Here is a 14,605-nt window from a genome sequence, read left to right on the forward strand (position 1 = left end):
TAAGCACTATGATCATATGCTGCGCCAGTTATGCCAAAAATACCTTTTAATTTTGATTTTGTGTTAGATTCCATAGAATTTCAATAATTCGGAATTATAGTCTTCTCATTGGTGAGATATGTATTATCTTATGTATTTTATTTAGACTGAAAGATAATTTCTAAATATTCACTTTGATCAAGAACTATAATAATACCAGGAGGCATTTAATTGTCCGCTCTCTCTATTGACTTCGGTTAGTTTGACCAAAATAAGTACCTTCATTATCGCCTTCAATACCGTGTGATAATTTTCTGCGTTTTCTCTTCCACAAATCTCCATTCATTACCAGCCTCATGCCTCAGTTCTCATCCAAGTAGGTCTCTTGCCTTCCTGCTTTTCCGCTGCCCTAAATCGGTGATGTTACATCATCGCTTCTAAACAAAAATAAACCTGAGTAAACAACGCATGAGAGCCAGTCTCAATTAGGATGTTTACTCTTTCAATTTAATTTCCATTAGGTTTTGGAAGAGAAGCTTATTTATTTTCCCTTTATTTTGGCAAGGTTTAAAGTTGTGTTTGAATGGAAATAGTAAATTTGGCAAAGAACTGAGAATTATTACATAAACAACACATTTTCTCAACAAAACACGGTCTGAACGCCCCTGTGTACTGAAGAACCAAAGGATAAGTGTCTAGACAATACTAAACAATTTCAGGTAAAGTAGACCGGTGTACCCAGTGGGACTGAATACTAATGTCCAGTTTTTAACGTTATAAGACCGAATATTTTGAAATGCAAGTTTTAAATCCAACATATAAGTGTAACGGTGATTGTTCATAGCAAATCTATGACATATCAGTTGGTTGTTGACAGTTGAAACAAGTGCAATAGGTACAGTAGCAGCTCTTATCTCCCTTTACCTGAGGTACCTAGCTAAGATTAGGCGAAGGTGACCCTGTAATTAGGCAATGGTAAAGCCCGTCCATGGCCAGGCTACCCGTTGGGTGTTTAGAAGGGATAGTAACTGTCAGGTTTGGACCATAATTGGTAAAGAGTAGCTCAACAGGCAAGCAAGTGAGACCAATCAATGTGCCTTAGTGAAGCCCAACCAAGCCTTTAATGGGGAGTAAAGTATCGTATTTGCAAAGGAATGACAATGTTAATTATAACTTACAGGTGTCTAATGATACACCAACAGGCTAATTTTATGCCAGTTACCTATAAACAGTTAAAGGGTCACAAAGCCCCTCTGGTAGCTAACTGGGAAAGTGTGCTGTCCACTAGGGATGTTAGGTTAACTTAAGGGAAACTTACATAGGTCCATGGCAAAGGTATAGTTTTACAGCTGCTTTTTCTAATACTATATATTTTACAATTTGATGCAAGAAAACCTACATTTGAGGACCTTCCTGGGAGATTTAGCTACTGTCCAGACGAATCTTGTCCTGTTGTCTTGAGTTGCTCCCATTGATTGAATAAGAGTGATTGTGACGTAACAGTAGGTATTTCATTGTGGTGTGTAAAGGGCAGTTTTATTATAAAAGCATTTAGAACATTCAGTAGTTTGTATATGGAGATTTAACTTTTGAAGGTGTACTAGGCTATACTAATTCAAGTTTTCAATATTTCCGTAGGTTTCTTGTAAATCTCTAGACTTGTTGCTGTATTCATAAGTGAATGTTACACAGGTATATTCACAAGGAAATAGTGCTTGTGCTCCCTTCATGGTACTTGCGATGTCATCCTTTACATAATACTGTGTGGAATATTATACTACTGGATTTGACACTAATGCCAAAAAGAGTAGATGGTCTGATCTGCTGAAAACTGTGTATCTGTAGCCTAGACCTTAAATGAATCAGTGGGGATATAGGGTAAAATACAGAATGACTGCCCTCTACCGTAGCGTGACCACCTTCCTGAAAAAGTACTTCAACACATCCTGTAATCAAGGATAGACATTAATCAAGAGCCAGCGTCCATTGAAGCAACACCTTGAGACCTCTACTTACCTCTCGAAGTAAGTTTTTTCTCTAAAGTCACAAATTAAGGCCACAATTTCTGGGAAGGTGATCGCGCTATGGTAGAGGCCAGCCATTCGTTATTTCACCCTAGCCTAGTATTTTAGTGAAGGATCCTATGTAGGCAAAATATCATTGTCGTGGTTTTTCTGTGAGTGCATTGAAGTATTGTTTTTTGAAGAAGGCTCACAACTAGGAGTGGGAATTTCTAGTCTTCATGATTCCATTTCATATCTACAACTCAATACTCATAAACTGTAACCCTTTCACAGTTCTCCCCATTAAGTATAGTATGCTAAACCTGCTTATGATGGACCCCATCATCTGTCCTCTCAACCATAAGGTGATCAGTATGCTAAAAGAATTCAGAGTCAAGGTGAGGTCACCTGCCAGATATTATTCTGCTCTTTAAGGTAGGTTAGGTTAGGGTAGGACGCATCTTAATAAGTATCACTGGAAAAACGTTAATGCCAAGTTAAACCACTTAACGGCTCTGGTTGGTCGAGATAAGATGCCTTGGGTTATGCTAGGTTAGGGAAAGTTAGGCTAAAAATTACCGGCATAATTCTTAGCCGAGTTTTAGCAGGTCTTTGGCTGAAGCCATACCCATTCAGGTAGTATAATGGGAAGTTAGGTCAGGTTAAGTTTGGATGCATTTTTCTTGATTTTTTGTGTTTATTGTTCCCCATGCATTTTTTAGCCTTTAGCACAAAAACAAGGTTTTGGCCTAGGTAATAATGGTAAGGATTCCCTCATATTGATCTAAATATGGGTCACGTACTGAATGAGAAATCATAACGTTTCTGTACCATTAGGTAGTTTTTGTGTATAGTATTTTGTTATCTTTGGTATTAACCATTGTCATGTGTAAAATATCTTTAATGATGATATTCTTATGACTCATGTATTTTCTATACTGCATATGTATACAGTACTGATGTGTCAATTGTCCTGACTTAAACATTCGGAGACTACCATACATTTTAGGGCAATTAACTCAGACTAGCCAATACATAACAATTCAAACCATAGGCTAATATAAGGTACCTCATAGGCGTAGGCTACTATACTTCTTGGCCTATCCTTAGCTGGAACAGGTATTTGACGTCGGAGACGGTCGAATCTTCATTGTTGTAATAAGGGTTGAGGGAAAGGCTGGCTCCTGGGTTTTTTTTTAAATATTTCTTCTTAACAGTAGGTGGATACATTGTAAAAGCAGCTTATTCCTAGCTGTAATCCTTCTATACCAGTTAGAACCAACACTGATTCTTACACCGGTTCTTACATTGGACCCTTATACTGGTTCTTACACTGGACCCCTATACTGGTTTTTACACTGGGCTCCTATACTGGTTCTTACACTGGACCCCTATACTGGTTCCCTGTAATACAAACAGTTCATTTAGGACGGCAGTCTTATGCCAAAGAGCATGCAGTCGTTAGGCCTTTAGGTTATGCTACTCATGCCTAACTTTACTGTTACACATTGCAGTTAGCCTGACTTTATATGCATAACATGGGTGGAATTTACTCTAGAACTGACATTTTTATAAACATATGGAAGACTAATTCACATCTTAGCCTACATTTAGTTGATGGTACAATTGCAACAACATGCAAGCTCAACATGGTGCAACTTACGTAACAGTACCATTACAATTCTTGGCAATTGGCAGTTATATCAAAGTAAAAGTATAAAGAAACACTACCAAATGTTATGGCAATATATACATTATAAACTACGACAAGTGCATACCTTTTACAAGGGAGAAATACGTCATTTCAAATGAATATAAGGGGAGATACATTCGTTTCCCCTCAGCATGCCGTACTCGTCTCGAACAGAGCAATTTGAGCTTATGCAACTGCGCACTTGGTTACAGTTACGTACGTACACTCAGTCATAGACAATCTCAACTTAGAGTGGCTAACTTAACATATTGATAAGATGAAAACCAATTAGTTTTCCAGTCCACCAATTTCCATGAGTACTGTCATAAATGCTAAATTAATTATTTCCATCATTACACCATGTCCATCATATTGGCATTCAGCATGAAAGTAATCCCTTCTTACTTGTGAAGGAAGAGCAAGTTGTATGGAAAATTAACTTCTCTCCAAGATCACTAGGCTCATGATGAATATTGGGGTTGTAGAAGAGATTACAAAATTGTACAGGATAAAAGTTCCTCAGCACGTCATTATAGGCTGGGATAGGTTAGGAAGTATTCACAGTTTTCTAGGGCACATCTTTGTATTGATTGGTGGCTGCAGTTTTGACAGATTAATGAGTTTCTGCCCATACAATGGTAGGCCTTTATTCACCAGTAACTTCTTGTAAGGTCGATTCTGTTTAGAGCACTGATATTGGTGCGTTACCAAATAGGAGTTGAAGGTTAAGTGAAATAAGTTGTTAAATACATACTGTACTATGTTGTACAGCATTCTATACAGAAATTAAAGGGGAAGTTTGGTACATATAACTTATTTTTTTGTTGAAGAATATGTTAGATTTTTCCATTTTAATCTTATGCAAATATTCATGCAAAGCCACTATATTGTTATTCTCAATATTGATTGTTTTTTTCACCAGGTATGATGTTTTAGAGGATGGATCATCTCCTCTTCTTGGCCCAGGAGAGGGTCGAATCAGTACAGGTATGGAACTTTTGGAACTTTGACATCGTAGACCATATGCAGAAAAGTCACTTAAGGATGTACTTTTAGAAAGTACTGTGGCACAGTATTTGTAGTTTTTCCAGAATTCATTGAGTATGATACATCTTAGCTTGATTGGCTAGTGGTGTATTAGAGGTTCACTACACAAAAATACAGTATTCCATGTAATAAAGAAACAAATTGATAGCAAACTCAAGTTTGGTTTCCCTAGTATGACAAAGTATGACTAATGATTGTGAGTTTAGTATTTAGTGCTGGAATCGAATGACTAGCGGTTTGGTATATCATTAAATATTTTAAGGATAACAGGATAAAAGAGGTGTGCGATTTTGTTTGATTTTAACTGATTTGTGATCATTAACATGTTGCTCAAAAGTACTCATTTATTTTTATATCCTTGCTAAATCTTGTTGGGCTTACTTTATTAGAATGAGTCTAGCTCTGAATATTGGGATTGAAGTTCAGTGGGTGTAGGCTCTAGGTGATGTGTGTCCAATATTTATTAATAGTACATAAATGTAGTTTCTTGTGTTTTGGTACAGGCATCCATTAAAACACATTACGTTAAAAAGGAAATGCAAGAGCTTGCTTTGTTTTGTCTTGATGAGGTTTAAATTTGTGATTTTCAATGAAATGTAAAAAACTAATAATTCTTGTGATGATAATCACACAGAGGATATTAATTGCTTTAAATTTCATGTGGTGATGATGTGGGTCATTTATTTCAGTTTTACTCCTCCAGTTATCTCTCCGTTCGGCCTCTTCACATCTTGTGGACAGCCTCCAGAGTGCTCGGGATGGGGTCAGAGAAGCTTATAATAATTCACTTGATGCTATAAAACAACAAAGATTCTCAAGAGAACTTGCGGATAGAATACGAGAATTATTAATTAAACTTAAAGAAGCAATATGTGCAATAAGACCTTCCGAATTATATGACAGATGTTTAATATTTTTCTTAACTGAAGGTAAGTTTTTGCGACTGTTGCTGATAATACACACATTCAGTTCTTGTGAGATACAAATATATTTGTGCTGCAATTAATGTAGTTTGTCCTGATTTTGTTACTCCCTTTGTAGATTTTAGTTTTATTGAAGTATCTGTTTTCTTTGCCTAGGTTGTTTTCCAGTTGTAGTTGGTCCATTAGCAAATTAGTTTTGGGACAGGAATGCCATTAGTCTAATAGAATTGATGATGGTCAAAAGCAAATAACAAACAAAACAGAACAGTCTCCTTCAAAATAAGGGTTGCTTGAGGAATGAACAAGGGTAAAGGAACCAACTTACCACTAGTTAGTTTAGGTTGAGTTGTTATGTTAAGGTTAGGTTAGATTGTAATACTATTTAAGCTTGGTTGTAAAAGGGTATGTACTGAGGAGAAAATGTGTGGCGCTTTCCTTTAAAAATGGGAAAGCTTATAAGCTTCAAGGGAAACAAACAATTTTAACCTTTTGGCCCAGAGTTGCTATATGGAAACTTCAGTGTTGTTAAAAAGGATTTTCCAGACGTGAATCTTGATCTAACAGCTTGTGTGGTTGTTGGAGTCATATTCCTTCTGTTGAATCGGCGTCATAGGCGTTGTAACCCTGGAACGTGTCGTAAACCAGGAAATAATTTCTGATGAATGTATTTGAAAAGCGTCGTACCCTTGGAACATTGTAAGACAAAACCATGGCTAACTGGGGACTACCTGTATATATATATATATATATATATATATATATATATATATATATATATATATATATATATATATATATATATATATATATATATATATATATATATATATATATATATATATATATATGTATATATATATATGTATATATATAAATCAAAATGGTATAATATTTTGAAAAATAGTGGGTTTGCCAATCTTGACATGATCTGTTATTTCTTATAAACAAATAGTATTGCCATTATTATAAAGAAGTTTAACCAGACCACTCAGTTTTTTTAAATGAATGAAAATTAAAAAAAGACAGGCAGAGTACAGTTTAAAGCAGTTGAACATCTAAATAGGAGAACAAAGATAATTAAAAAAAAAAAATTAACTAGTGGAAAGGGAGGACAGCTGCAATGGACACTGTAGGTGGTACACTTTGGGTGGTGAGAAAACCGCTGAGAAGTAAATTATAGGTTAACATTTTAAGGTATAATGGAAAAACTTTAATAATCTGCTTTCTGTGCCATTTATTGTCTTAAAAGTTGTTTTTATATTTCTGATAATTGTTATTCTTGGATAATTTGTCTGTTGACATTTTGTGCCAACTGTTGCTTGCTGTAGCACTATTCATGAATTGCAGTGTACTGTACCCTGCTCCAAGAAGTAGACTCTTGTATTCAGCATTATTTACATGAAGTATTTTCTTGTGGTACAGCATAATGTAAGAGTACATATACCTTTTATAATAGAGGGTGCTGATATATTATTTCCTGTCAGCATAGATTAGTCATATTTGGTGTTATGTAATTCATTGATGAGGGTTTTACTTGTAGAGGGTCTCATAGTAACCATGAAGTTTATGTTTTGCTATTGCATGCTGTATATTTAATTCTCTGTTATGCTGAACAATGCATATAGAGAAAGAATATTATAGACAGTACTTTGTGATTTAACTTGGAATGCTGTTGTTGTTGTACTACTTGTAATGCTGCATTTTATGTCTCTCCATTCCTTCCAGTGACGCGAACGCATATTTACTTTGGTGGAGTCTGTTTCCTAGTAGGCGGTTTTGTAGGGCTAGCTGTTGGTTTAAGGCTTCGAAGTTGTATAGTTGCTCCTCAACGGATGAGAGCTGTTGTGGCGAACAGCTATCGTGGAATTGAGGTTTGGAATATCTATTACTTTTTAAGCTTAGTAGATTAAAATTTCAGGGGATACTCAAGTATGTCAGCTCACTTTGTTTCAGCTTTGATAATTGCATTTTATATGTTTTAGACTTTCATTTATTAGAGTACTGTACAGTATGTTATAGGTATGATTATGTATATTTTTCCAGGGTATAAGTTGGAGAACCAAATATATGCAGAGGAAGCATGACTTTTCTGACTGTATTTTAGATGTTGTAAATTTATTCAGATATTAATGTGAATAATTAACAAACCATAATTGGAATGCCCTATTTCTAATTGAAAATTTGTAATAATATTTTGTATTTTTGAATACTCATAAGCATTGTAGTTGTAATAAAAACCAGGATTTGATTATGGTGATCAGGTATTGCATGGACAAATGGAGTCAAGTATGCATTGCTGGGTATGCACTCCACATATATTTCATAGAATAAATTAATGTTTTATCCTTAGGCCATAGGTATTGTAGAAGATGTTGTTGCTCCAAGAATCACAGAGCCAAACCAAGTACTGGTACAAGTAAAAGCAGCAGGGATTGACTACTTAGACATCAAGATAGCTGAAGGCTATGGTCGTGTACTAAGGAAACAGCTGAATAAGTACAATCCTGTAAGTGATTCTAAGAGTAATGTTCACCCGGCTGTAGAGAATATTTTAGTAGTTTAACATAGGTATTTAAAGTATCCACAAGTTTGGCTGTTTATAACTGTATACAAATGAAAAGTCAAAGAAATTGTTTCCTTGAATTTTATTTTTCTGTTATTTTTCCATTGGTAAATGCATCTTCTTTCATGTACATTTATGCTACACATGTATACCAGTAAGTACAGTACAAATATCTAAATAAGGAACAGAAGTTGATGAATGTGATAAAGTGTCTTGATTATGCCAAAATGCCCTTTCACTCTGACTACTCAACTGAGATCATAGATGTGCTTTGAAGATATTGGATGTAATTTTGCCCATTTTGTTTTCTAGTGACAAACCTGTAGTGTGATCATAAGATACAACATTTCCCAGTAATCTCAATTTTCTAATTTTTTCCAGAACAGTGAAGGAGAATTTCCTGTTGTTTTGGGGAGAGATTGCTCTGGTATTATTGTGGCTATTGGAAAGGCAGTTTCTCGAGTTGAACAAGGGGATGAGGTTGGTAAAAGTTTGCTGTTTATCAGTAGTTAATTGCCATATGACACTTTCTGTACGATTTTGCTCAAATCTGTGCATACACAAATGGAATGAATATCTACATCAGTCTCATTATAAAGATTTATTACATAAGAAAATAATTTCATTTGCAAAGATTTTGAAGTTCCAGTTAATTTGAGGTTACAAATTGATTGTCATAGTAACAAGAAAATTAGGAATACTGGTGAAATAGTCAAGATTTTTCTTAGTGTTTGAAATGTAAACCAAAGTACTTGGCAGACTCCTCTATTCAGACAATCATAGTTTATAGTTTACATTTCTTCATGCTGATTGAAACCAATATATTTTACTATTTTTTTGTTACATTGTGAAAGTTGAAATCAGTTAAGTGCTAATGTAGGAAGGTGGTAATGTTTTGATTACTGTGTAGAAGTATAGGTTAACTATCATTGAAATTTTACAGGTTTGGCTAGCTGTTCCATTTTATCATCCTGGTACATTAAGTGAATATATTGTTGTATCAGAAGAACTGGTGGCACCGAAACCATCAAAACTTACTTATGAAGGAGCAGCGGCTTTGCCGTACAGTATTATGATGGCTTGGGATGCTCTTGTTTCACAAGGAGGACTTGGGCCTGAAACATCAAGTGGAAAGAGGTAGTGTAATAGAAAATTATTTGTATAGTGTCACATATAGATTAAACAATTCCAACACTTGATATAAGAGATCTGTGTCCTGTATAGGACTTTTATACTGTAGTCTTCTTGCATTCATTTGTCTTTGGAGTTGGTTTTATTATGGATATACTTTTTGTATCATCTAAATTTCAGTTCAAAAACTTCCAGTTATACTGGTCTCCTTATGCAGTCTTTAGTCATTCTTTGTATATTCTCTTCTCTCTCTCTCTGTTTGTGAAGACCCTCTTTTCTTAATTAGATATATATCATTCTGTCCTTTTCTCTGTTGGAAAAATGATTTTATCGACTATTATTGTAGTTTGTAGTAAGGCTTATTTTACATTAGAGCCTTGAAAGTTTTGAATAAACTACAATACCTAAGATATCTGTGCCTATTTGATGAACTTGGATATACTATATACTTTCGCATAAGTGACTTACCGAACAGTTACATAGCTTATAGCTTCTTACCTACGGCAGTCGAAATTCAAATTGTTGGCGCCAGCGGCGTTGCTATCTTAAGTATAGGTGATACAAGACCCGCCCACATCCGGGAACCCTGGGTACTGCTAGCCTTCTACCGTCAATTTTCGTTTCTGCCGCTCACGGGGTAACACCTGTGCGATTTTCGCTGCAGTCTCCTGCGTCGCCATTTTGGATTTTGGTTTTTGTTTGGTGATGTACAAGTTTTTGGTTTTTTCTTGCCAGTTAGCTATCTCTATTCAGTTTTTTGTCATTATTGCTAATTATGTCAGATCTAGTTCATCTGCTGTAAGGTTTTGCAGCGCTGGCTGCAAAACAAGATTAGCTAAGTTATGTCATGATCCGCACTCTAAGTGCACTAAATGCAGAGGACAAAATTGTAATGGTATGGATGTGACATGTGATGAATGTAAAGAATTGGATGAACAGGGATGGAAGGCAGTTAGATCGCATGCTGAGAAAATGGAGAAAGATAGGAAGAGGAAGGCAGCTCTTAGGGCGAGTAGTAAGAATAGGTTAGAAACTACTCCTGTTCCTTCGGAGACAAATAAGTCTTCTCTTGCCTCTCCTTTATTAGAGAATATTTCTCCAATTAATAGTCCCTCCTACTTCTCCTTTGAATTACCCTGTTCAAGTTGCCCATGTTTCCGACCCAACACCATTGCCTTGCTTGAGTCTAAGATGGATAAAAAGTTTAAAGTGTTAGCTGAATCAGTTTATGAAGTTAGGAATGTCTTTTAAAGCTTTCGTAGATAGTACAGTGAAATCTAGTGCAGTGCAAACAAGTGTTAATGTTTGCGCCTGAGGAGGCGGTTGTCCGTTCCCCCTCGACTCCCAGACGAAGGTCACTGTCCCGCTCCCCCGCAACCGGGAGAAGACATACCGGAGGTCGGAAGGAGTCTGGGGAGTTTGCCCACGGTCAGCCGTCGACTCCGTCGACTCGCGGGTGTCGTCCAAAAAGATGTGGAAAGGTATTAGTGTTTGTGATTCTCGTCTGTCTTCTGATTCGGAAGTGCAATCGCCAGTGCGCAAAAGGCGAAGTGATTTGGTGTCTCGACCGTTAAAAAGACATTCGATTCTTGCGGGTGATTCGTCACCGACTCCTGTTAAGAAGTCTAAGAGGCATTGGAGTCCTCAACCTTCGTGTAGTTTTGCTCCGGATGTGATTTAGTGAATCTCCTCCGCAGTCGCATTTTTCGGCTAAAAGCAATGGCTCTCGGACTAAACTTCGTGATATTCACGATCGCTCGACTCTCCCAAGCGAGTCTCAGTCGCAGTTTCGGCTCGGTCGCCTCGTTCGACTCCGTATTACTGTCCAGAGAAGCGTATTCGCTCGTCTTTGTTCGACTCCCCTTCGCCGTGAGTCGATAGGAATTTCGACTGGTTGTTCGCCTGTGTCGACTCGTTGTGCGGAGACTTCACCTGTTAGAAAGAATCGTTCTTCGACTGAAAGACCATCGACTTCTACAGTGTTAGATGATTCTACCTTAGCTCCATTTAAGAAGCATTTCCAGGATCTTATGAGTTTGTTGAAATCCTCCACCGGGGTAGAACATAAGCCTGATTTCGACTCTGCTTCCGTGCAGTCTGAAGAGGAAGCTTGGATCAAGATGACAAGGATTCGTCGGCTTATTCGAGTCTTCTTAAATTTTTCCTGTCCACTTATCCAAGATTACTTTGAACCTGCTTCTCCGTCTTCACCGCTTCAATGTTCGTTAAAGATAGGAAGACAAAGCGTATTCGTGTCTACCTAAAACTGGTTCTTTCTCAGTCCTCGAAGCAGGCCCTTAAGGAGTCAACAGAGTGGCTTTCTAAGAAGAGGGAAACAGGTAAGGCTTCGTTTGCTTTCCCACCTTCTAAGCTTCAGAGTAAAGCGTATCGCTTCTACGCAACTGAGAAGTTCCTTCTTTGGGAGTGTCTGCCTCCTCCCAGGAGACTTCTCCGGTTTAGTGGACTCACACCGAAGAGCAGCTTTTTCGTCAGCTACAAAATTTTGTTTTCTTCTTCAGAGCTGGACCATTTGGTGAAGAATATTTTTAAAGTATTTGAGGTATTTAGTTTTTTGGACTGGACTATTGCCTCTTTAGCTCGCAAGATTGAAGACTCAGTCTTTAGAAGAAGATTTTTGCCACAGACTGGTTAGGAGTTCTGTCCTGTGCGGATAAGGCTGTTAGAGATGGTTCAGGAGAATTAGCAGCCCTTTTCCACAATGGGAGTGATGAAGAAGAGGAAAGGTGGTGTTCTTTCGTGTCTAAGGAGTCACTAATAACCAGAAGTCGGCTCTCATGTTTGCTCCTCTCTGTAACAAATCTCTCTTTTCCCTGAAGAAACCATTCAACAAATTCTATCGGATTTAGAAAAGAAATCTACTAATGATCTCCTTCTTCAGTCTTCCAGACGTCCGAAAGAGCCTACTCCGACAGGAGCTAAGTCTTCTCCTCTTCAGAAGCATCCCTTTCGAGGGAATAAACCTAAGTGGCAACGACCCAGGACTAATTTGCGTCCACAGTACAAGTCCTCAAGAAACCTCCCCCAAACCTTCGGACAAGTGAGAAGCCGTTCCTTCACGTGCAAGTAGGGGCAAGACTCCATCTTTTTTGGGAAGAATGGAGTCGAAGAGGTGCAGAGCATGGGTAGTTCAAGTTCTTCGAGGGATACTCGATTCCTTTTGTTTTAGATCCTCCTCCTCTCCGATACACCAATCAGCTTAACAGCATATTCTCCAGGATCAGAGAGCTTTGGCTTTAGCATGCAGAGGTCAATGCACTCATCAAGAAGGGAGCAATAGAGGAAGTCCTCGGCAGTTCTCAGGGATTCTACAACAGACTCTTTGTAGTTCCCAAAGCCTCGGGAGGTTGGAGGCCAGTGCTAGATGTAAGCGCATTGAACCTTTATGTGCTGAAGACAAAGTTCAATATGGAAATAAATCATTCTGTGATGTCGGCACTTCGCCCAGGCGATTGGATGGTGTCCTGGACATGAAGGACGCCTACTTTCATGTCCCGATTCACCAGAGTTCAAAGAAGTTCCTGAGATTTGTGTTCGAAGGGAGGACGTATCAATTCAGAGCCCTTTGTTTCGGCCTTTCTTTCGACGGCCCCTCAAGTATTTACTCGTGTTCTTGCTCCATTGGGGAAATGGCTGCATATGTTGGGCATAAATGCAGCATTTTACCTGGACGACTGGCTTCTCAGATCGGGTTCGAGGACACAGTGCGTGAAGGATTTACGAAGACACTGTCATTAGCGAGTCAATTGGGAATTCTCATCAACCTGGAGAAGTCTCAATTAGTGCCGTCCCAGAAGATCCCTATTTGGGGATGATTCTGGACTCTCAGACTTTTCGGGTTTTTCTGTCCCCGAAAAGAATAGAATCTTGCCTACAAAAAAGTGAGCCAATTCCTGAACCGTCAGTCCTCCTCCGCCTTGGAATGGATGAGTCTCCTAGGGATGTTATCATCAGTAGAGACGTTTGTAAAGTTGGGTCGTCTTCACATGAGATCTCTTCAGTATTTTTTCAAAGCGAGTTGGTGTCGGAAGTCTCAACCAGACACGTATTCGTTCCCAGTGTCAGGAAGAAATCAAGAACGACTTGAGATGGTGGATGTCGAGGGAAAGATTGCAAGAGGGTCTCTCCCTGACATTAAGGAACCCAGACGTAGAATTATACTCCGACGCATCGGACAGAGGTTGGGGAAGCTCTCCTAGGGACCAAAAAGATCTCAGGATTATGGTCAGAGAAAGAGTTGATCACATCAACATGAAGGAGTTGAAGGCGATTTGGTTCGGTCTGCAAGCATTCGCTCCTTTGGTTGTGGGAAAGAGAGTGGCAGTATACTCCGACACACCACCCGCTCTATCTTATATCAGGAATCAGGGAGGAACCCATTCATTCTCCCTCAACAAAGTCGCAGAAGATCTCCTTCTCTGGTCTCAGATCGGGATATTTTCCCTCGTTCCGAGGTTTGTACAGGGAAGTTAAATGTACTGGCGGACGAAATCAGTCGAGTAACCAAGTTCTTCCCACGGAGTGGACATTGCAAGACAAAATTTGTCAGGAACTGTGGAAACTTTGGGGAAGACCTTCAGTGGATCTGTTTGCCACGTCGAGGAACAATCGACTTCCGATCTTTTGTTCCCCAGTTCCAGATCCTCTTGCTTGGAAGACCGACGCAATGCTTCAGGATTGGACGGGTCTAGACGTTTACGCCTTTCCCCCATTTGGAATGATCAGAGAGGTGTTGAACAAGTTCCTCTCACATCAAAATGTGTCAATGACGTTGGTAGCACCATTCTGGCCCAGGAAAGAGTGGTTCCCAGACCTTCTCAAGTTGGTTATAGACCATCCCAGACTTCTTCCTCAGTATCCTCGGCTACTCAAACAGCCCCACTTCGACAGGTATCATCAGAATTTGTCCGCTCTGTCACTGACAGGGTTCAGACTGTCCGGAAACTCGTCAGAGCTAAGGGGTTTTCTCGTAGAGCGGCAGAGGCTATTGCTAACTGTCGAAGAAGCTCTTCTGCCAAGCTTTACCAATCGAAGTGGGGAGTCTTTAGGACGTGGTGCAGAAGACATAATTTCTCGTCTTCTAAACCTCTGTGACAGAAATAGCTGATTTTTTGCTGTACCTTAAAGAAGTTAAGAACTTGTCGTATCGACAATTAAAGGGTACAGAGCTATGCTGTCCTCAGTGTTTAAGCATAGAGGGCTTGACATCTCCTCTAACCAGGATATTGGAGATTTAATTAAATCTTTT

The 14,605-nt window shown here is 38.5% G+C and overlaps 1 pseudogene; it reads left to right on the plus strand.

The window, feature by feature from the left end:
• Window positions 1-704: 704 nt before the first annotated feature.
• Window positions 705-14,605, plus strand: part of LOC135225651 (reticulon-4-interacting protein 1 homolog, mitochondrial-like) — a 42,812-nt pseudogene continuing 28,911 nt past the window's right edge.

This window comes from Macrobrachium nipponense, chromosome 13, assembly GCF_015104395.2.
Source record: "Macrobrachium nipponense isolate FS-2020 chromosome 13, ASM1510439v2, whole genome shotgun sequence".
Taxonomy (NCBI): Eukaryota; Metazoa; Arthropoda; class Malacostraca; order Decapoda; family Palaemonidae; genus Macrobrachium; species Macrobrachium nipponense.